The sequence below is a fragment of the Oncorhynchus mykiss genome, chromosome 26 (genome assembly GCF_057628025.1).
Source record: "Oncorhynchus mykiss isolate SJ-2025 chromosome 26, ASM5762802v1, whole genome shotgun sequence".
NCBI classification, from domain to species: Eukaryota; Metazoa; Chordata; class Actinopteri; order Salmoniformes; family Salmonidae; genus Oncorhynchus; species Oncorhynchus mykiss.
In genome coordinates, this window is record NC_143047.1 from 47,185,023 (window position 1) to 47,207,500 (window position 22,478).

The 22,478-nt window shown below is 47.9% G+C and overlaps 1 protein-coding gene across 4 annotated transcripts in view; it reads right to left on the reverse strand.

Moving 5' to 3' along the window:
- Nucleotides 1–22,478, reverse strand: part of LOC118944435 (nuclear receptor ROR-alpha A) — a 287,286-nt gene that overhangs the window by 90,213 nt on the left and 174,595 nt on the right. The window lies entirely within an intron of this gene.

Consider the following 22,478-nt stretch of genomic DNA (forward strand, 5'->3'; position numbering starts at 1 on the left):
CACTCTACTGGGTTATAGAGGAGGACAGATCACTTTACCTCTACTGGGTTATATAGGAGGACAGATCACTTTACCTCTACTGGGTTATATAGGAGGACAGATCACTTTACCTCTACTGGGTTATATAGGAGGACAGATCACTCTACTGGGTTATAGAGGAGGACAGATCACTTTACCTCTACTGGGTTATAGAGGAGGACAGATCACTTTACCTCTACTGGGTTATAGAGGAGGACAGATCACTTTACCTCTACTGGGTTATAGAGGAGGACAGATCACTTTACCTCTACTGGGTTATATAGGAGGACAGATCACTTTACCTCTACTGGGTTATAGAGGAGGACAGATCACTTTACCTCTACTGGGTTATAGAGGAGGACAGATCACTTTACCTCTACTGGGTTATAGAGGAGGACAGATCACTTTACCTCTACTGTGTTATAGAGGAGGACAGATCACTTTACCTCTACTGGGTTATAGAGGAGGACAGATCACTTTACCTCTACTGGGTTATAGAGGAGGACAGTTATAGAGGAGGACAGATCACTTTACCTCTACTGGGTTATAGAGGAGGACAGATCACTTTACCTCTACTGGGTTATATAGGAGGACAGATCACTTTACCTCTACTGGGTTATAGAGGAGGACAGATCACTTTACCTCTACTGGGTTATAGAGGAGGACAGATCACTTTACCTCTACTGGGTTATAGAGGAGGACAGATCACTTTACCTCTACTGGGTTATAGAGGAGGACAGATCACTTTACCTCTACTGGGTTATAGAGGAGGACAGATCACTTTACCTCTACTGGGTTATAGAGGAGGACAGATCACTTTACCTCTACTGGGTTATAGAGGAGGACAGATCACTTTACCTCTACTGGGTTATAGAGGAGGACAGATCACTTTACCTCTACTGGGTTATAGAGGAGGACAGATCACTTTACCTCTACTGGGTTATAGAGGAGGACAGATCACTTTACCTCTACTGGGTTATAGAGGAGGACAGATCACTTTACCTCTACTGGGTTATAGAGGAGGACAGATCACTTTACCTCTACTGGGTTATAGAGGAGGACAGATCACTTTACCTCTACTGGGTTATAGAGGAGGACAGATCACTTTACCTCTACTGGGTTATAGAGGAGGACAGATCACTTTACCTCTACTGGGTTATAGAGGAGGACAGATCACTTTACCTCTACTGGGTTATAGAGGAGGACAGATCAGTTTACCTCTACTGGGTTATAGAGGAGGACAGATCACTTTACCTCTACTGGGTTATAGAGGAGGACAGATCACTTTACCTCTACTGGGTTATAGAGGAGGACAGATCACTTTACCTCTACTGGGTTATAGAGGAGGACAGATCACTTTACCTCTACTGGGTTATAGAGGAGGACAGATCAGTTTACCTCTACTGGGTTATAGAGGAGGACAGATCACTTTACCTCTACTGGGTTATAGAGGAGGACAGATCACTTTACCTCTACTGGGTTATAGAGGAGGACAGATACTATAACTTTACCTCTACTGGGTTATAGAGGAGGACAGATCACTATAACTTTACCTCTACTGGGTTATATAGGAGGACAGATCACTTTACCTCTACTGGGTTATATAGGAGGACAGATCACTTTACCTCTACTGGGTTATAGAGGAGGACAGATCACTTTACCTCTACTGGGTTATAGAGGAGGACAGATCACTTTACCTCTACTGGGTTATAGAGGAGGACAGATCACTTTACCTCTACTGAGTTATAGAGGAGGACAGATCACTTTACCTCTACTGGGTTATAGAGGAGGACAGATCTCTTTACCTCTACTGGGTTATAGAGGAGGACAGATCACTTTACCTCTACTGGGTTATAGAGGAGGACAGATCACTTTACCTCTACTGGGTTATAGAGGAGGACAGATCACTTTACCTCTACTGGGTTATAGAGGAGGACAGATCACTTTACCTCTACTGGGTTATAGAGGAGGACAGATCACTTTACCTCTACTGGGTTATAGAGGAGGACAGATCACTTTACCTCTACTGGGTTATAGAGGAGGACAGATCACTTTACCTCTACTGGGTTATAGAGGAGGACAGATCACTATAACCTCTACTGGGTTATAGAGGAGCATAAATCACCATTAGTTAATAGACCAATAACAAAATAGTTTCAAACCTCTCTGCCAATAACAGCTGGTTTTCAGGTTACACATCCCTCCCATTAGGCTTGTCCAATCAGGCCCCTTAACTCAGACCAGTCCCAGACAGTCCTAGCAAAAGTGAGGTCCTTAACTGTTACCCAGAAATTAATTGATATTAAGATTAAAAATAAATGACTGTATTGGACCTTTTAAAGTGTGTTTACTCAACAAAACGCAGCTCGAAGTGAAGCTGAATTTGAAAAAGCTTGTCGTGTACAATTACAAATTCACGTTTGCTCAAAACCACGGCCATCATCATCATCATCATCATCGTCATATTTCCCAGCATGCCTCTTTAGCAGGTAGATTTTTCTGAATGATTTGTTTCAGTAACTGTGTTCATCCGTGTACTTTGATTGGCTAGAATACGATGAATCAACCAAACATAAATAAATTAACCTTTTATTTTTTTCTCTCTAAACAAATCCAATTGGTTATGTTGTTGGACTTACTTTACCTGCGACTGAGACGGCTGATCCCAATCGACATGATTAAGGTAGTCTTAACAATCAGTCTCCCTTAACCCTGGCAGTCATTCTGAAAGCAGGACGCGGGTGATTACACAGTCAAATGGTTGGATGTCTTCACTCTGGCTGGATTCCAATAGGAATTACACAGTCAAATGGTTGGATATCTTCACTCTGGCTGGATTCCAATAGGAATTACACAGTCAAATGGTTGGATGTCTTCACTCTGGCTGGATTCCAATAGGAATTACACAGTCAAATGGTTGGATGTCTTCACTCTGGCTGGATTCCAATAGGAATTACACAGTCAAATGGTTGGATGTCTTCACTCTGGCTGGATTCCAATAGGAATTACACAGTCAAATGGTTGGATGTCTTCACTCTGGCTGGATTCCAATAGGAATTACACAGTCAAATGGTTGGATGTCTTCACTCTGGCTGGATTCCAATAGGAATTACACAGTCAAATGGTTGGATGTCTTCACTCTGGCTGGATTCCAATAGGAATTACACAGTCAAATGGTTGGATGTCTTCACTCTGGCTGGATTCCAATAGGAATTACACAGTCAAATGGTTGGATGTCTTCACTCTGGCTGGATTCCAATAGGAATTACACAGTCAAATGGTTGGATGTCTTCACTCTGGCTGGATTCCAATAGGAATTACACAGTCATTTGCAAGCCAGAATAACATGACTTGCAGGCTTGATGTGGCCTGTATTTTAAAGATAACATATTCATTTAGGCACTCACGTGGTGAAGGCTACAGTACTGAAAAAAACATAGAATACAACAATCATGTCTCTGTCGCTAACAAATAAAGTCATGGGTGGTACAATTCACTTGAAAGCCAAGGCACTCTGGGAAATATGAAAATAGGTAAAGAATACATTATTAAATTGAATTTTAATGTTCACTCAACTTTGAATTTTAGGTTTGAGTGAACATACAATTCAAACAGATTCTAGTGTGAATTCTAGAGTGCATTCCAGAGTGGATTATAGTGTGAATTCTAGACTACATTCTAGAGTGCATTCCAGAGTCAATTATAGTGTGAATTCTATAGTGCATTCAAGAGTGAATTATTGTGTGAATTCTAGAGTGCATTCCAGAGTGGATTATAGTGTGAATTCTAGAATGCATTCTAGAGGGACTCTCTCATGAATGACCACCAGACTTGTTCACTCCCATACATATTTCATTATACTGTGGAGGGTTCTTATGCTAGCTAGCTATCGCCATTAAAAAAACAACATACAATCTGACCAGCGCCAGGGAGAAAGCACCTTCTGTTCAAGATGGGGGGGCCATCTCGAGGCTATTCAACACATGCTATATCTAACACCATTATGCCTCGTCCTCCCCCCTCCCTTTCTCTCCTCTCCCCCTCCCTTTCTCTCCTCTCCCCCTCCATTTCTCTCCTCTCCCCCTCCATTTCTCTGCTCTCTCCCTCCATTTCTCTCCTCTCTCCCTCTATTTCTCTCCTCTCTCCCTCCATTTCTCTCCTCTCTCCCTCCATTTCTCTTCTCTCTCCCTCTCTTTCTCTCCTCTCCCCCTCCCTTTCTCTCCTCTCCCCCTCCATTTCTCTCCTCTCCCCCTCCATTTCTCTCCTCTCTCCCTCCATTTCTCTCCTCTCTCCCTCTATTTATCTCCTCTCTCCCTCCATTTCTCTCCTCTCTCCCTCCATTTCTCTTCTCTCTCCCTCTCTTTCTCTCCTCTCCCCATCCATTTCTCTCCTCTCCACCTCCCTTTCTCTTCTCTCCCCCTCTCTTTCTCTCCTCTCTCCCTCCTTCCCTCACCCTTTTTCTTTTCTCTTCTCTCTCCCTCCCCCTCCCCTCATCCCTTGTTGTTGAGCCATGGTGGCCACCACGTTGCCAGACAGAGAGATGAAGGGGGGAGAGGACTGTTTTTATCCCCCATCTCTCCTCTTCCTCCTCTCTAGCTCTCCTCTTCCTCTCTATCTCTCCTCTTCCTCCGCCTTGTCCTCTCCATCTCTCCTTCACCTCTCCTCTTCCTCCTCTCTATCTCTCCTCTTCCTCCTCCTTGTCCTCTCCATCTCTCCTTCATCTCTCCTCTTAATCTCTCCTTCATGTCTCCTCTTCCTCCTCTCTATCTCTCCTCCTCCTCCTCCTTGTCCTCTCCATCTCCTTCATCTCTCCTCTTCAACCTCTCTATCTCTCCTCTTCCTCCTCCTTGTCCTCTCCATCTCTCCTTCATCTCTCCTCTTCCTCCTCCTTGTCCTCTCCATCTCTCCTCTTCCTCCTCCTTGTCCTCTCCATCTCTCCTCTTCCTCCTCCTTGTCCTCTCTATCTCTCCTCTTCCTCCTCCTTGTCCTCTCCATCTCTCCTTCACCTCTCCTCTTCCTCCTCTCTATCTCTCCTCTTCCTCCTCCTTGTCCTCTCCATCTCTCCTTCATCTCTCCTCTTAATCTCTCCTTCATGTCTCCTCTTCCTCCTCTCTATCTCTCCTCCTCCTCCTCCTTGTCCTCTCCATCTCCTTCATCTCTCCTCTTCAACCTCTCTATCTCTCCTCTTCCTCCTCCTTGTCCTCTCCATCTCTCCTTCATCTCTCCTCTTCCTCCTCCTTGTCCTCTCCATCTCTCCTCTTCCTCCTCCTTGTCCTCTCCATCTCTCCTTCATCTCTCCTCTTCCTCCTCTCTATCTCTCCTCTTCCTCCTCCTTGTCCTCTCCATCTCTCCTCTTCCTCCTCCTTGACATCTCCATCTCTCCTCTTCCTCTCTATCCCTCCTCTTCCTACTCCTTGTCCTCTCCATCTCTCCTCTTCTCTATCTCTCCTCTTCCTCCTCCTTGTCCTCTCCATCTCTCCTCCATCCTTCTCCTTGTCCTCTCATCTCTCCTCTTCCTCCTCCTTGTCCTCTCCATCTCTCCTCCATCCTCCTCCTTGTCCTCTCATCTCTCCTCTTCCTCCTCCTTGTCCTCTCCATCTCTCCTCTTCCTCCTCCTTGTCCTCTCCATCTCTCCTCTTCCTCCTCCTTGTCCTCTCCATCTCTCCTCTTCCTCCTCCTTGTCCTCTCCATCTCTCCTCTTCCTCCTCCTTGTCCTCTCATCTCTCCTCTTCCTCCTCCTTGTCCTCTCCATCTCTCCTCCATCCTTCTCCTTGTCCTCTCCATCTCTCCTCTTCCTCATCTCTATCTCTCCTCTTCCTCCTCCTTGTCCTCTCCATCTCTCCTCCATCCTCCTCCTTGTCCTCTCATCTCTCCTCTTCCTCCTCCTTGTCCTCTCCATCTCTCCTCTTCCTCCTCCTTGTCCTCTCCATCTCTCCTCTTCCTCCTCCTTGTCCTCTCCATCTCTCCTCTTCCTCCTCCTTGTCCTCTCCATCTCTCCTCCATCCTCCTCCTTGTCCTCTCCATCTCTCCTCCATCCTCCTCCTTGTCCTCTCCATCTCTCCTCTTCCTCCTCCTTGTCCTCTCCATCTCTCCTCTTCCCCCTCCTTGTCCTCTCATCTCTCCTCTTCCTCCTCCTTGTCCTCTCCATCTCTACTTCATCTATACTTTTCCTCGTCTCCACCTCGCCTCTTCACCCTGACTTATGATGACAGCTGTAAAGGGATGATTCATCTCCATGCCCTAGCAACCTGTCCACCCCGGCCGGCTCACACCGGTTTACATTTATTAATGTGGTCCACTGAGGAGCAGACCTGTCAGGTTTGTTCTGAAGAACCTTTAGAATCAGGCAGCTTTGAAGGTCAGTGAGAGGAACCAGGTATAGCTAGGTAGGTCAGTGAGAGGAACCAGGTAACTACAGTAGGTAGGTCAGTGAGAGGATCCAGGTAACTAGGTAGATCAGAGAGAGGAACCAGGTATAGCTAGGTAGGTCAGTGAGAGGAACCAGGTAACTAGGTAGGTCAGTGAGAGGAACCAGGTAGCTAGGTAGGTCAGTGAGAGGAACTAGGTAACTAGGTAGGTCAGTGAGAGGAACCAGGTATAGCTAGGTAGGTCAGTGAGAGGAACTAGGTATAGCTAGGTAGGTCAGTGAGAGGAACCAGGTAACTAGGTAGGTCAGTGAGAGGAACTAGGTAACTAGGTAGGTCAGTGAGAGGAACCAGGTATAGATGAAGGGGGGAGAGGTCAGTGAGAGGAACCAGGTATAGCTAGGTAGGTCAGTGAGAGGAACCAGGTATAGCTAGGTAGGTCAGTGAGAGGAACCAGGTAACTAGGTAGGTCAGTGAGAGGAACTAGGTATAGGTAGGTAGGTCAGTGAGAGGAACCAGGTAACTAGGTAGGTCAGTGAGAGAAACCAGGTATAGCTAGGTAGGTCAGTGAGAGGAACCAGGTATAGCTAGGTAGGTCAGTGAGAGGAACCAGGTAACTAGGTAGGTCAGTGAGAGGAACTAGGTATAGCTAGGTAGGTCAGTGAGAGGAACCAGGTATAGCTAGGTAGGTCAGTGAGAGGATCCAGTAACTAGGTAGGTCAGTGAGAGGAACCAGGTATAGCTAGGTAGATCAGAGAGAGGAACCAGGTATAGCTAGGTAGGTCAGTGAGAGGAACTAGGTATAGCTAGGTAGGTCAGTGAGAGGAACCAGGTAACTAGGTAGGTCAGTGAGAGGAACTAGGTAACTAGGTAGGTCAGTGAGAGGAACCAGGTATAGATGAAGGGGGGAGAGGTCAGTGAGAGGAACCAGGTATAGCTAGGTAGGTAAGTGAGAGGAACCAGGTATAGCTAGGTAGGTCAGTGAGAGGAACCAGGTAACTAGGTAGGTCAGTGAGAGGAACTAGGTATAGGTAGGTAGGTCAGTGAGAGGAACCAGGTAACTAGGTAGGTCAGTGAGAGAAACCAGGTATAGCTAGGTAGGGTCAGTGAGAGGAACCAGGTATAGCTAGGTAGGTCAGTGAGAGGAACCAGGTAACTAGGTAGGTCAGTGAGAGGAACTAGGTATAGCTAGGTAGGTCAGTGAGAGGAACCAGGTATAGCTAGGTAGGTCAGTGAGAGGATCCAGTAACTAGGTAGGTCAGTGAGAGGAACCAGGTATAGCTAGGTAGATCAGAGAGAGGAACCAGGTATAGCTAGGTAGGTCAGTGAGAGGAACTAGGTATAGCTAGGTAGGTCAGTGAGAGGAACCAGGTAACTAGGTAGGTCAGTGAGAGGAACTAGGTATAGGTAGGTAGGTCAGTGAGAGGAACCAGGTAACTAGGTAGGTCAGTGAGAGAAACCAGGTATAGCTAGGTAGGTCAGTGAGAGGAACCAGGTAACTAGGTAGGTCAGTGAGAGGAACTAGGTTATAGGTAGGTAGGTCAGTGAGAGGATCCAGGTAACTAGGTAGGTCAGTGAGAGGAACTAGGTAACTAGGTAGGTCAGTGAGAGGAACCAGGTATAGATGAAGGGGGGAGAGGTCAGTGAGAGGAACCAGGTATAGCTAGGTAGGTCAGTGAGAGGATCCAGGTAACTAGGTAGGTCAGTGAGAGGAACCAGGTAACTAGGTAGGTCAGTGAGAGGAACCAGGTATAGCTAGGTAGGTCAGTGAGAGAATCCAGGTAACTAGGTAGGTCAGTGAGAGGAACCAGGTAACTAGGTAGGTCAGTGAGAGGATCCAGATAACTAGGTAGGTCAGTGAGAGGAACCAGGTATAGCTAGGTAGGTCAGTGAGAGGAACCAGGTAACTAGGTAGGTCAGTGAGAGGAACCAGGTATAGATGAAGGGGGGAGAGGTCAGTGAGAGGAACCGGGTATAGCTAGGTAGGTCAGTGAGAGGAACCAGGTATAGCTAGGTAGGTCAGTGAGAGAATCCAGGTAACTAGGTAAGTCAGTGAGAGGATCCAGGTATAGCTAGGTAGGTCAGTGAGAGGAACCAGGTAACTAGGTAGGTCAGTGAGAGGATCCAGATAACTAGGTAGGTCAGTGAGAGGAACCATGTATAACTACGTAGGTCAGTGAGAGGAACCAGGTAACTAGGTAGGTCAGTGAGAGGAACCAGGTATAGCTAGGTAGGTCAGTGAGAGGAACCAGGTAACTAGGTAGGTCAGTGAGAGGAACCAGGTAACTAGGTAGGGTCAGTGAGAGGAACCATGTATAGCTAGGTAGATCAGTGAGAGGAACTAGGTATAGCTAGGTAGGTCAGTGACAGGAACCAGGTATAGCTAGGTAGATCAGTGAGAGGAACTAGGTATAGCTAGGTAGGTCAGTGATAGGAACCAGGTAACTAGGTAGGTCAGTGATAGGAACCAGGTAGCTAGGTAGGTCAGTGAGAGGAACCAGGTAACTAGGTAAGTCAGTGAGAGGAACCAGGTATAGCTAGGTAGGTCAGTGAGAGGAACCAGGTATAGCTAGGTAGGTCAGTGAAAAGGGTTCATCATGGACACCATTGCCCACTTAAAAGTATCCTGTTCACTCTGACACCTGGCTGGAGAGGAGAGGAGAGGAGAGGAGAGGAGAGGAGAGGAGAGGAGAGGAGAAGGGAGGAGAGGAGGAGGGAGGGAGGAGAGTAGGAGAGGAGAGGAGAGGAGAGGAGAGGAGAGGAGAGGAGAGGAGAGAGGAGAAGGGAGGAGGGAGGAGAGGAGGAAGGAGGGAGGAGAGTAGGAGAGGAGAGCAGGGAAGGGGGAGGAAAGGGGAGGAGAGGAGGGAGGAGAGGAGGGGAGGGATGAGAGGAGAGGAGAGGAGGGGAGGGAGGAGAGAAGAGGAGGGGAGGGAGGAGAGGAGAGGGGGAGGAGGAGAGAAGGAGAGGAGGAGAGGAGAAGGGGAGGAGGAGAGGAAGGAGAGGAGGGGAGGTGAGGAGGAGAGGAGGGAGGGAGGGAGGAGGGAGGGAGGGAGGGAGGGAGGGAGGGAGGGAGGGAGGGAGGGAGGGAGGGAGGGGAGGGAGGGAGGGAGGGGGGAGGGGGGAGGAGGAAATGAGAGGAGAGGAGACCAGAGGGGGAGGCTCGGCTCTTCTCCCCTCGTCTCGCGGAGAGGGAGCTCGCTGGGAGGAGCGTTCGCTCTTTCTTGGAGGAGGAGGGAGGAGAGGATAGGAGGGGGGAGGGAGTGCGGAGGGAGGAGAGGATGAGAGAGGATGTAGACTAGCCCTGGCTGGTCGATTTGCGGACAACACCATGCTGTGATGTCCAGGGGTTCTAGAGGGATATGATGTCACATTAGATGAACACATCTCTCTACGGTCTTGGGCAAAACAGTGATGTAACCTGAGGGTCATTGGGTGTGTCGGATCTTGTTCCGGGTCTTTCCCCCATCAGACACCCTCGCCCAGCCCCAGGCTGTAGTGGGACTCAGCTTGATGTACCAGGACACCCCCTGGACAGGACACTAGTCTATCTCCTGATACTGTAGTGAGACAGCGTGATGTACCAGGACAGGAAATCTTTACAGTCTTTGGTATGACTCGGGCCAAGGGTATTCTACAAGGCAACGTAACAAATGATAAACCATTCAGGGAAACAACGCTTACATTTGACCTCAAAATGACTGAAAAATAACATCTTATTTAATTAACCGTTATTTTACCAGGTAAGTTGACTGAGAACACATTCTCATTTACAGCAACGACCTGAGGAATAGTTACAGGGGAGAGGAGGGGGGGGGGGATGAATGAGCCAATTGTAAACTGGGGATGATCAGGTGACCGTGATGGTTTGAGGTACAGCTTGGGAATTCAGTCAGGCCACCAGGGATAACACCCCTACTCATATGATAAGTACCATGGGCTCTTTAGTGACCACAGAGAGTCAGGACAACCGTTTAATGTCCCACCCAAAAGTCGACACCCTACACAGGGCAGTGTCCCAATCACTGCCCTGGGGCATTGTGATATTTTTTTTAGAAAGAGTGCCTCCTATTGGCCCTCCAACACCCCTTCCAGCAGCATCTGGTCTCCCATCCAGGGACCGACCAGGACCAACCCTGCTTAGCTCAGAAGCAAGCCAGCAGCATCTGGTCTCCCATCCAGGGACCGACCAGGACCAACCCTGCTTAACTTCAGAAGCAAGCCAGCAGCATCTGGTCTCCCATCCAGGGACCGACCAGGACCAACCCTGCTTAGCTTCAGAAGCAAGCCAGCAGCATCTGGTCTCCCATCCAGAGACCAACCAGGACCAACCTGCTTAGCTTCAGAAGCAAGCCAGCAGCATCTGGTCTCCCATCCAGGGACCGACCAGGACCAACCCTGCTTAGCTTCAGAAGCAAGCCAGCAGCATCTGGTCTCCCATCCAGAGACCAACCAGGACTAACCCTGCTTAGCTTCAGAAGCAAGCCAGCAGCATCTGGTCTCCCATCCAGAGACCGACCAGGACCAACCCTGCTTAGCTTCAGAAGCAAGCCAGCAGCATCTGGTCTCCCATCCAGGGACCGACCAGGACCAACCCTGCTTAGCTTCAGAAGCAAGCCAGCAGCATTTGGTCTCCCATCCAGGGACCGACCAGGACCAACCCTGCTTAGCTTCAGAAGCAAGCCAGCAGCATCTGGTCTCCCATCCAGGGACCGACCAGGACCAACCCTGCTTAGCTTCAGAAGCAAGCCAGCAGCATCTGGTCTCCCATCCAGAGACCGACCAGGACCAACCCTGCTTAGCTTCAGAAGCAAGCCAGCAGCATCTGGTCTCCCATCCAGGGACCGACCAGGACCAACCCTGCTTAGCTTCAGAAGCAAGCCAGCAGCACCTGGTCTCCCATCCAGAGACCAACCAGGACCAACCCTGCTTAGCTTCAGAAGCAAGCCAGCAGCATCTGGTCTCCCATCCAGAGACCAACCAGGACCAACCCTGCTTAGCTTCAGAAGCAAGCCAGCAGCATCTGGTCTCCCATCCAGGGACCGACCAGGACCAACCCTGCTTAGTTTCAGAAGCAAGCCAGCAGCATCTGGTCTCCCATCCAGGGACCGACCAGGACCAACCCTGCTTAGTTTCAGAAGCAAGCCAGCAGCATCTGGTCTCCCATCCAGGGACCGACCAGGACCAACCCTGCTTAGCTTCAGAAGCAAGCCAGCAGCATCTGGTCTCCCATCCAGGGACCGACCAGGACCAACCCAAGCCAGCAGTGGGATGCAGGGTGGTAATAGAGCTCATTGTGTTTATGCTCTTATTCAGAATGAACTGATTAAGAGCATAAACACAATGAGCTCTATTAAACAGAGCCTGTGAGTTGGCTGACTGTCTGACTGATTAGCTGACTGTCTGACTGATTAGCTGACTGGCTGACTGACTGTCTGACTGACTGGCTGAATGACTGACTGGCTGACTGACTGGCTGGCTGATTAGCTGACTGATTAGCTGACTGTCTGACTGACTGATTAGCTGACTGTCTGACTGACTGTCTGACTGACTGATTAGCTGACTGTCTGACTGTCTGTCTGACTGACTGACTGGCTGACTGATTAGCTGACCCCCAGTCTCATCCCCTCCCTCCACCCCCAGCCTGCTAGATCCTCAGAGGAGACCCCCCCCCCCCCTCCACTATTCCCCAGGGGCTCCCCAGTCTGTGTCCTCTCCAACCTTAATACCCTTCCCTTAGTTCCCCCCAGATCTCTCTGGTTATCACAGTCCATCCCTCAGCCCCCATCTCCCCCAGGCAGGGAGAGATACATGGCAGTTATCTCCGAGGCTAAGAGCATCGCTACATTGCTGGGGAGTACAAGGCTAAGAACGAAGGAGAATTGTTATAATATTCATGACATGGTCATTAGGGATGGTGACGGTCATGAATGTTAGATGACTGCGTGTGCTGCTGCTGCTGAGCGAAGGGGAGACTCGTTTGCTACAACACCTTCCTTGTTTTTCAGCGAGGAGCAAACACAGGTTTAATCACGCTGTCAAGAGTCCACGTTACCGCGGAAACGGACTCAAAAACGTATGAGCGCCCGGCCCTCCTGGTTTCCCCGTCAGCTGTCCACTTACATGATTATACGTGATAATGCCAACCCTAATGTTCATATCTAACGTACACCGAGTGTACAAAACATTAGGAACACCATCCTAATATTGAGTTCCACGGGGGATGCATGGTCCATGTTGACTCCAATGCTTCCCACAGTTGTGTCAAGTTGGCTGGATGTCCTTTGGGGTGGTAGACCACTCTACATACACACAGGAAACTGTTGAGGGTATTAAAAAAACAACAGCAGCATTGCAGTTCTTGACACACTCAAACAGGCCCCTACTACCAGAACCCGTGCAACGTCACTTAAATATTTTGTCTTGTCCGTTCACCCTCTGAATGGCACACATACATAATCCACGTCTCAATTGTCTCAAGGTTTAAAAATCCTTCTTTTAACCTGACTCCCCCCCTTCATCTTTAACCTGACTCCTCCCCTTCATCTTTAACCTGTCTCCTCCCCTTCATCTTTAACCTGTCTCCTCCCCTTCATCTTTAACCTGACTCCTCCCCTTCATCTTTAACCTGACTCCTCCCCTTCATCTTTAACCTGTCTCCTCCCCTTCATCTTTAACCTGTCTCCTCCCCTTCATCTTTAACCTGTCTCCTCCCCTTCATCTTTAACCTGTCTCCTCCCCTTCATCTTTAACCTGACTCCTCCCCTTCATCTTTAACCTGACTCCTCCCCTTCATCTTTAACCTGACTCCTCCCCTTCATCTTTAACCTGACTCCTCCCCTTCATCTTTAACCTGACTCCTCCCCTTCATCTTTAACCTGACTCCTCCCCTTCATCTTTAACCTGACTCCTCCCCTTCATCTTTAACCTGACTCCTCCCCTTCATCTTTAACCTGTCTCCTCCCCTTCATCTTTAACCTGTCTCCTCCCCTTCATCTTTAACCTGACTCCTCCCCTTCATCTTTAACCTCACTCCTCCCCTTCATCTACACTGATTTGAAGTGGATTTAACAAGAGACATCAATAAAGGGATCATATCTTTCACCTGTAATCACCTGGTCAGTCTAGGTCACGGAAAGAGGTGTTCCTAATGTTTTGTCCACTCAGTGTAACGTGGAAGTGTGGTATCAGCGGTTGTTTGTCGGGAAGCAGTGGTTTTAGCAAAACTAAAAAGTAAACAATAACGTGTGATGGCTAGAAAACAGTACATTACTATCATTACATTTACAATGGGTTTTGATTTAGTATCTTTCTGTAATCCCTGACATCAGGGTAGTAATGAGTTTGATTTTACTGTGTGATTTATCCCTGCCTCCAGACCACCTCGTTCTTAATCACTCTGGACCCTAATCTACAGGTTCTGGACCCTAATCTACAGGTTCTGGAACCTAATCTACTGGTTCTGGGCCCTAATCTACTGGTTCTGGACCCTCATCTACTGGTACTGGACCCTAACCTACTGGTTCTGAACTCTAATCTACTGGTTCTGGACTCTAATCTACTGGTTCTGGACCCTAATCTACTGGTTCTGGACCCTAATCTACTGGTTCTGGACTCTAATCTACTGGTTCTGGACCCTAATTTAATCTACTGGTTCTGGACCCTAACCTACTGGTTCTGGACCCTAACCTACTGGTTCTGGACTCTAATCTACTGGTTCTGGACCCTAATTTAATCTACTGGTTCTAATATACTGGTTCTGGACCCTAATCTACTGGTTCTGGACCCTAACCTACTGGTTCTGGACCCTAATCTACTGCTGGTTATTAATGATGCTCAAGGACCCTAATCTACTGCTGGTTATTAATGATGCTCAAGGACCCTAATCTACTGGTTCTGGACCCTAATCTACTGCTGGTTATTAATGATGCTCAAGGACTCTAATCTACTGGTTCTGGACCCTAATCTACTGCTGGTTGTTAATGATGCTCAAGGACCCTAATCTACTGGTTCTGGACCCTAATCTACTGGTGGTTGTTAATGATGCTCAAGGACTCTAATCTACTGGTTCTGGACCCTAATCTACTGCTGGTTGTTAATGATGCTCAAGGACCCTAATCTACTGGTTCTGGACCCTAATCTACTGCTTCTGGACCCTAATCTAGGGTCGACCACCTCATTCTTAATCACTCTGGGCCCTAATCTACAGATTCTGGACCCTAATCTACAGGTTCTGGACCCTAATCTACTGGTTCTGGACCCTAATCTACTGGTTCTGGACCCTAATCTACTGGTTCTGGACCCTAATCTACAGGTTCTGGACCCTAATCTACAGGTTCTGGAACCTAATCTACTGGTTCTGGGCCCTAATCTACTGGTTCTGGACCCTAACCTACTGGTACTGGACCCTAACCTACTGGTTCTGGACTCTAATCTACTGGTTCTGGACCCTAATTTAATCTACTGGTTCTAATATACTGGTTCTGGACCCTCATCTACTGGTTCTGGACCCTAACCTACTGGTTCTGGACCCTAACCTACTGCTGGTTATTAATGATGCTCAAGGACCCTAATCTACTGCTGGTTATTAATGATGCTCAAGGACCCTAATCTACTGGTTCTGGACCCTAATCTACTGCTGGTTATTAATGATGCTCAAGGACTCTAATCTACTGGTTCTGGACCCTAATCTACTGCTGGTTGTTAATGATGCTCAAGGACCCTAATCTACTGGTTCTGGACCCTAATCTACTGCTGGTTGTTAATGATGCTCAAGGACTCTAATCTACTGGTTCTGGACCCTAATCTACTGCTGGTTGTTAATGATGCTCAAGGACCCTAATCTACTGGTTCTGGACCCTAATCTACTGCTGGTTGTTAATGATGCTCAAGGACCCTAATCTACTGGTTCTGGACCCTAATCTACTGGTGGTTGTTAATGATGCTCAAGGACCCTAATCTACTGGTTCTGGACCCTAATCTACTGGTTCTGGACCCTAATCTACTGCTTCTGGACCCTAATCTAGGGTCGACCACCTCATTCTTAATCACTCTGGGCCCTAATCTACAGGTTCTGGACCCTAATCTACAGGTTCTGGACTCTAATCTACTGGTTCTGGACCCTAATCTACTGGTTCTGGACCCTAATCTACTGGTTCTGGACCCTAATCTACTGCTGGTTGTTAATGTCTCTCTCTGCGTCTCTCTCTCTGTCTCTCTATTATAAAACCCCTGTGTGCGTGTGTGTGCGTGCGGGCATGTGTATATGTGTGTGCATGTGTGTGTGTGTGTGTGTGTGTGTGTGTGTGTGTGTGTGTGTGTGTGTGTGTGTGTGTGTGAGAGAGAGAGATTCTGCGTGCATACGTGTATGTTTGCCAAGTAAAATATCAATATAAACGGGGACATATTCTCTTCTTAAATTGGCACAGTACCATGGGGAATGATGAATACTTCTGCATCCTGCTAGCGCGTCGTCTCTCTGCGTGCCAAATGGCATCCTACCCCCCCTTTACAGCGCACTACGTTTGACCTGCAAGGGCCCAGGGAGACGTGAGATGCATCCCTAGTGTCTCCAATCTCCCATCACACGGTAATCTCAGTGATCTCAGTGATCTCAGTCATCTCAGTCATCGCAGTAATCACAGTAATCTCAGTAATTTCAGTAATCTCAGTAATCACAGTCATCTCAGTCATCTCAGTAATCACAGTCATCTCAGTCATCTCAGTGATCTCAGCAATCTCAGTGATCTCAGTAATCTCAGTAATCACAGTGATCTCAGTAATCTCAGTAATCTCAGTAATCTCAGTGATCTCAGTAATCTCAGTCATCTCAGTAATCACAGGCACCTCAGTCATCTCAGTCATCTCAGTGATCTTGGTCATCTCGGTGATCTCGGTAATCGCGGTAATCTCAGTAATCTCAGTGATCTCAGTGATCTCAGTGATCTCAGTTATCACAGTGATCTCAGTAATCTCAGTGATCTCAGTAATCTCAGTGATCTCAGTAATCACAGTAATCTCAGTAATCTCAGTAATTGCAGTAATCATAGTAATCGCAGTCATCTCAGTGATCTCAGTAATCACAGTGATCTCAGTCATCTCAGTGATCTCAGTAATCTCAGTCATCTCAGTCATCTCAGAAATCACAGTGATCTCAGTAATCTCAGTCATCTCAGTCATCTCAGTGATCTCAGTAATCTCAGTGATCTCAGTCATCTCAGTGATCTCAGTAATCTCAGTAATCTCAGTGATCTCAGTAATCACAGTAATCTCAGTAATCTCAGTAATCACAGTAATCTCAGTAATCGCAGTAAACGCAGTAATCACTGTAATCTCAGTAATCTCAGTAACCTCAGTAGCCTCAGTCATCTCAGTAATCGCAGTAATCTCAGTAACCTCAGTAATCTCAATAATCGCAGTAATCTCAGTAATCACAGAAATCTCAGTAATCACAGAACTCTCAGTAATCACAGTAATCTCAGTAATTACAGTAATCACAGTAACCTCAGTAATCTCCGTAATCTCAGTAATCACAGTAATCTCAGTAATCACAGTAATCTCAGTAATCACAGTAATCTCAGTAATCGCAGTAACCTCAGTAATCTCAGTAATCACAGTAACCTCAGTAATCTCCGTAATCTCAGTAATCTCAGTAATCACAGTAATCACAGTAATCTTAACTACATTGAGATGCTCTGGAAAAGCTTGAACTCTGCTAGACGGCAGATTCATATTTCACCTATATATTCCCACCCATACTTACAGGCCTAACATCTGTCAGAGTTTAGTATGAGCAGGAAGGAAGCCACAGAGACTGATACTGAAGGTACAGGAGGAGACATGTTGAAGCCAGGGAGACTGATACTGAAGGTACAGGAGGAGGAGACATGTTGAAGCCAGGGAGACTGATACTGAAGGTACAGGAGGATACATGTTGAAGCCAAGGAGACTGATACTGAAGGTACAGGAGGAGACATGTTGAAGCCAGGGAGACTGATACTGAAGGTACAGGAGGAGACATGTTGAAGCCAGGGAGACTGATACTGAAGGTACAGGAGGATACATGTTGAAGCCAAGGAGACTGATACTGAAGGTACAGGAGGAGACATGTTGAAGCCAGGGAGACTGATACTGAAGGTACAGGAGGAGACATGTTGAAGCCAGGGAGACTGATACTGTAAGTACAGGAGGAGACATGTTGAAGCCAGGGAGACTGATACTGAAGGTACAGGAGAAGACATGTTGAAGCCAGGGAGACTGATACTGAAGGTACAGGAGGAGACATGTTGAAGCCAGGGAGACTGATACTGAAGGTACAGGAGGAGGAGACATGTTGAAGCCAGGGAGACTGATACTGAAGGTACAGGAGGAGACATGTTGAAGCCAGGGAGACTGATACTGAAGGTACAGGAGGAGACATGTTGAAGCCAGGGAGACTGATACTGAAGGTACAGGAGGAGACATGTTGAAGCCAGGGATAATGGGGGATAATATCCTCTGTAGTTTAGCTTCCAGTCGTGAGACTCACTCGGGTTTAAAAAGACCTTAGAAATCGAACGCCTTTTACAAGACCCAATGAAACAAAGGACGTCTATGTGGTTTTAGCTTGTTACCGTGGCGATGCCTAACGGGAAATGGAACTTCACACGACACACATTATTACATCTGTTACATCGATGACAACATGTACCTCTGTGTCCCCCCCCCCCCCCCCCCCCCCCACCAATCACAGACGACTAACGTCATTTCAGCTCAAGAGGCCATTGGTTGGCCTGTTCTATTTCAACACCCAACAGTACAGGACCAAAAAACATTCTGTTTGCAGTAGCCTTCCAAAATCTCCACGTTCCAATATGTTCCCTAAACCGTTTACAGAACAGGACAGAATGTGACATCACAGGCTGAAGGATCCCCCCCATCCAATCCAATCCAAGAAACGGAGGGAAAACACTCTGGTGGAAGGTTTGAAAATGAGCGACGAGTAATATCAGCTGTTTATGTGTTGATGACGCATGGCGCCCGGCACAACGACACCTTTCTCTGCGCGGCCAGAAGAGGATTGGAGGAGGAGGAGGGTCCTACAGTACTAGATGAACCACAGCGGAAAGCTTACTGAGAGATTATCCGCTGTAGAGAAACCACACAATGGAAACAACTGGGACAGTTTAACTCAATATCTAGAGTAAAACCTTCAGCATGTTGTAACGGTGGTGTTGCTTTACCCATGATGCTCTCTGTTCAACAGAACATTCTCACAGAATACCAGGAAATATATCGTTTCATAACAGCGGTCATTATTATTCACACTGAATCAACCATCTACCACGAGGTCATACTGCCATATTGGCTAGCTCTTCTTGATCAGGGAAGGAGAGGTCATACTGCCATATTGGCTAGCTCTTCTTGATCAGGGAAGGAGAGGTCATACTGCCATATTGACTAGCTCTTCTTGATCAGGGAAGGAGAGGTCATACTGCCATATTGGCTAGCTCTTCTTGATCAGGGAAGGAGAGGTCATACTGCCATATTGACTAGCTCTTCTTGATCAGGGAAGGAGAGGTCATACTGCCATATTGGCTAGCTCTTCTTGATAAGGGAAGGAGAGGTCATACTGCCATATCGGCTCGCTCTTCTTGATCAGGGAAGGAGAGGTCATACTGCCATATTGGCTAGCTCTTCTTGATCAGGGAAGGAGAGGTCATACTGCCATATCGGCTAGCTCTTCGTGATCAGGGAAGGAGAGGTCATACTACCATATTGGCTAGCTCTTCTTGATCAGGGGAAGGAGAGGTCATACTGCCATATCGGCTCACTCTTCTTGATCAGGGGAAGAGAGATCATACTGCCATATTGACTAGCTCTTCTTGATAAGGGAAGGAGAGGTCATACTGCCATATTGGCTAGCTCTTCTTGATCAGGGGAAGAGAGATCATACTGCCATATTGACTAGCTCTTCTTGATCAGGGAAGGAGAGGTCATACTGCCATATTGGCTAGCTCTTCTTCATCAGGGAAGGAGAGGTCATACTGCCATATTGGCTAGCTCTTCTTGATCAGGGAAGGAGAGGTCATACTGCCATATCGACCAGCTCTTCTTGATCAGGGAAGGAGAGGTCATACTGCCATATTGACTAGCTCTTCTTGATCAGGGAAGGAGAGGTCATACTGCCATATCGACCAGCTCTTCTTGATCAGGGAAGGAGAGGTCATACTGCCATATCGGCTCGCTCTTCTTGATCAGGGAAGGAGAGGTCATACTGCCATATCGGCTCGCTCTTCTTGATCAGGGAAGGAGAGGTCATACTGTCATATTGACCAGCTCTTCTTGATCAGGGAAGGAGAGGTCATACTGCCATATCGACCAGCTCTTCTTGATCAGGGAAGGAGAGGTCATACTGCCATATCGACCAGCTCTTCTTGATCAGGGGAAGAGAGATCATACTGCCATATTGACTAGCTCTTCTTGATAAGGGAAGGAGAGGTCATACTGCCATATTGGCTAGCTCTTCTTGATCAGGGGAAGAGAGATCATACTGCCATATTGACTAGCTCTTCTTGATCAGGGAAGGAGAGGTCATACTGCCATATTGGCTAGCTCTTCTTCATCAGGGAAGGAGAGGTCATACTGCCATATTGGCTCGCTCTTCTTGATCAGGGAAGGAGAGGTCATACTGCCATATCGACCAGCTCTTCTTGATCAGGGAAGGAGAGGTCATACTGCCATATTGACTAGCTCTTCTTGATCAGGGAAGGAGAGGTCATACTGCCATATCGACCAGCTCTTCTTGATCAGGGAAGGAGAGGTCATACTGCCATATCGGCTCGCTCTTCTTGATCAGGGAAGGAGAGGTCATACTGCCATATCGGCTCGCTCTTCTTGATCAGGGAAGGAGAGGTCATACTGTCATATTGACCAGCTCTTCTTGATCAGGGAAGGAGAGGTCATACTGCCATATTGGCTAGCTCTTCTTGATCAGGGAAGGAGAGGTCATACTGCCATATCGACCAGCTCTTCTTGATCAGGGAAGGAGAGGTCATACTGCCATGTTGGCTAGCTCTTCTTGATCAGGGAAGGAGAGGTCATACTGCCATATTGACTAGCTCTTCTTGATCAGGGAAGGAGAGGTCATACTGCCATATCGACCAGCTCTTCTTGATCAGGGAAGGAGAGGTCATACTGCCATATCGACCAGCTCTTCTTGATCAGGGAAGGAGAGGTCATACTGCCATATCGGCTCGCTCTTCTTGATCAGGGAAGGAGAGGTCATACTGCCATATTGGCTAACTCTTCTTGATCAGGGAAGGAGAGGTCATACTGCCATATTGGCTAGCTCTACTTGATCAGGGAAGGAGAGGTCATACTGCCATATCGGCTCGCTCTTCTTGATCAGGCGAAGAGACGTCATGAACACTTCAGGGCCATACCCCTGTATGTTCCAGGAGGCCCTTTATCCATCCCTCCCACTCCCTGCTACCCCTCCCCTCCCTCTCTCCCTCCACGCCCCTCCTTTCATCCCTCTACTCTTCAGTCTGCATAGAGACAGTGTGTGTAGGACCCCTGTCAGTCTGCATAGAGACAGTGTGTGTGTGTGTAGGACCCTGTCAGTCTGCATAGAGACAGTGTGTGTAGGACCCCTGTCAGTCTGCATAGAGACAGTGTGTGTAGGACCCCTGTAAGTCTGCATAGAGACAGTGTGTGTAGTACCCCTGTCAGTCTGCATAGAGACAGTGTGTGTAGGACCCTGTCAGTCTGCATAGAGACAGTGTGTGTAGGACCCCTGTCAGTCTGCATAGAGACAGTGTGTGTAGGACCCCTGTCAGTCTGCATAGAGACAGTGTGTGTAGGACCCTGTCAGTCTGCATAGAGACAGTGTGTGTAGGACCCCTTTCAGTCTGCATAGAGACAGTGTGTGTAGGACCCCTGTCAGTCTGCATAGAGACAGTGTGTGTAGGACCCCTGTCAGTCTGCATAGATACAGTGTGTGTAGGACCCCTGTCAGTCTGCATAGAGACAGTGTGTGTAGGACCCTGTCAGTCTGCATAGAGACAGTGTGTATAGGACCCCTGTCAGTCTGCATAGAGACTGTGTGTGTAGGACCCCTGTCAGTCTGCATAGAGACTGTGTGTGTAGGACCCCTGTCAGTCTGCATAGAGACAGTGTGTGTAGGACCCCTGTCAGTCTGCATAGATACAGTGTGTGTAGGACCCCTGTCAGTCTGCATAGAGACAGTGTGTGTAGGACCCTGTCAGTCTGCATAGAGACAGTGTGTGTAGGACCCCTTTCAGTCTGCATAGAGACAGTGTGTGTAGGACCCCTGTCAGTCTGCATAGAGACAGTGTGTGTAGGACCCCTGTCAGTCTGCATAGATACAGTGTGTGTAGGACCCCTGTCAGTCTGCATAGAGACAGTGTGTGTAGGACCCTGTCAGTCTGCATAGAGACAGTGTGTATAGGACCCCTGTCAGTCTGCATAGAGACTGTGTGTGTAGGACCCCTGTCAGTCTGCATAGAGACTGTGTGTGTAGGACCCCTGTCAGTCTGCATAGAGACAGTGTGTGTAGGACCCCTGTCAGTCTGCATAGATACAGTGTGTGTAGGACCCCTGTCAGTCTGCATAGAGACAGTGTGTGTAGGACCCTGTCAGTCTGCATAGAGACAGTGTGTGTAGGACCCTGTCAGTCTGCATAGAGACAGTGTGTGTAGGACCCTGTCAGTCTGCATAGAGACAGTGTGTGTAGGACCCTGTCAGTCTGCATAGAGACAGTGTGTGTAGGACCCCTGTCAGTCTGCATAGAGACAGTGTGTGTAGGACCCTGTCAGTCTGCATAGAGACAGTGTGTGTAGGACCCTGTCAGTCTGCACAGAGACAGTGTGTGTAGGACCCTGTCAGTCAAATCAGTGGTATTGTTTTGAGGACAGAAGCTGTTCTCTCAGCTGTTTATCAGTGGTATTGTTTTGAGGACAGAAGCTGTTCTGTCAGCTGTGTATCAGTGGTAATGTTTTGAGGACAGAAGCTGTTCTGTCAGCTGTTTATCAGTGGTATTGTTTTGAGGACAGAAGCTGTTCTGTCAGCTGTTTATCAGTGGTATTGTTTTGAGGA